Source organism: Camelus dromedarius, chromosome 6, assembly GCF_036321535.1.
Source record: "Camelus dromedarius isolate mCamDro1 chromosome 6, mCamDro1.pat, whole genome shotgun sequence".
Taxonomy (NCBI): domain Eukaryota; kingdom Metazoa; phylum Chordata; class Mammalia; order Artiodactyla; family Camelidae; genus Camelus; species Camelus dromedarius.
Window position 1 is genome coordinate 87965096 of NC_087441.1, and position 1504 is coordinate 87966599.

The 1504-nt window shown below is 57.6% G+C and overlaps 1 long non-coding RNA gene across 1 annotated transcript; it reads right to left on the reverse strand.

Annotated features, from left to right (window-relative positions):
- Nucleotides 1–230: 230 nt before the first annotated feature.
- On the reverse strand, nucleotides 231–1215 carry LOC135321608 (uncharacterized). Its single transcript, XR_010381481.1, has 3 exons — nucleotides 1147–1215; nucleotides 662–788; nucleotides 231–286 (listed from the first exon to the last, which is right to left on the reverse strand). It is a non-coding gene; the product is annotated as an uncharacterized LOC135321608 (long non-coding RNA).
- Between the last annotated feature and the right edge of the window lie 289 nt (nucleotides 1216–1504).

Sequence of the window (1504 nt, forward strand, 5' to 3'; positions counted from 1 at the left end):
ACCCCCTACCCCCGTGGGCCCCGCACCTTAATGGCACCTTCCCCACTCCCCACTCAGCAAGCTGAGTGGGACAGGCGTGTCCGGCCACCTGGGGCAGCAGAGGCCGCTCCCAGGCCCGGCAGCCGGGAGAAGGCAGCTATTCCACCAGTTCGCCAGGGGCAGCCCCGCTTCGCCCCCCTGTCGCTGCCGCCGCCAGCTGACCTAACCGCCCCACCTCCCAGGAGCAAGCTTACCTGGAGTCCAACATCTGGCGAATCTCCAGCGGCCAAGGCCCCCCTAGGCCAGGCTGCAGGGAAGAGAAGAAATCGACCGGCTTGCCCGGCAGCCTTCCACACGCCGCCGCCTCCGCCGCCCCAAACCATTGTACTAGCCTCCAGGGATCAGGCTGACTGCGAGGATGTGCACTTGCCTTCTAATCCTGGCCACGTGCCTGAGCACCTCCCTGCATCCCTACACTCCCTGCACCTCTGCCACTATCTGCACTTCTGCACCCCTGCACCCCTGCATCCCCTGAACTGCCTGCACCCTCCAGAGCCCCTGCACCTCTGTCACCAGTTACACTTTTGCCCTGCCTACACTCCTGCACCCCTGCATGTCCCACACACCACCTCTTGGGCCTGTGGCAGAGTCTCTGCTGTTAGAACAATGCACAGGAACTCACATCTTTGCCAGTATATGATGCATCAGTGGACGTCTGGGGTTGGCTGCAGGAAGGTACATGTTCCCGGTCACTAGCCTGGGCCACTAGGGTGATCTCTCTGAGGTCACCAAGGACGGGCTCAGAGATGCTGTTTTCCGGGAAGAGAGGAGTTGAAACAGGTCTTGAGGGCAGAGCTGTGCTCACCAGGCTGCCCACGCTTCATGTTTTACACAGGGCTTCGGAGAAGTGAAATGGATCCAGCCAAGTAAGACCGGCCTGCTGTATGCCCACCTCAGTCCTGGGCTCTGAGTCAGACCGACTGGCTCCCACCCTCACGGCCCAGTTTGGGTACCTGAATGGTCCCTTTGAGGCATCCCATCAGTTCTCAGGAAGAAGTCTGGCTGCTTCCACCCCATGGCTCTCCCTCCTGTGCTGGCCTCAGGAAGTTTCCTTATTTGGGGAAGAAGGCAGCCCACCCCCTACCCCACCCCTCACCGTGATCTCACCCAGGCTGCTGCTCTCTCTGCCCATCAGAGTCTGGAAAGCCATCCCTCTTCAGTTATGTCCCTTCTGAGATGGACTTGCTTCCTCTCAATTCTAGGCGAGGATGCACCATGGAACGCACTGGGTAAGAGAACCAAAATAAATAATTTCTTCTGTGAGGTTTTCTGTTTATCTACTGGGATGGGCTGTGTGTAGTTTGCTACAGCTATTGGTGTGAGAGTCTAAAACAGCCTGTGTGTCCTTGTTTTCATCTCCCCGCTGTCTTTGGGTTTTCCCTTGACACTCCTGAGACATTTACTTCTTTTAGTTTTATTCCTGTTATTACACAGGGGCCCTACTGTCATGGAGGTAAGGTGTTGG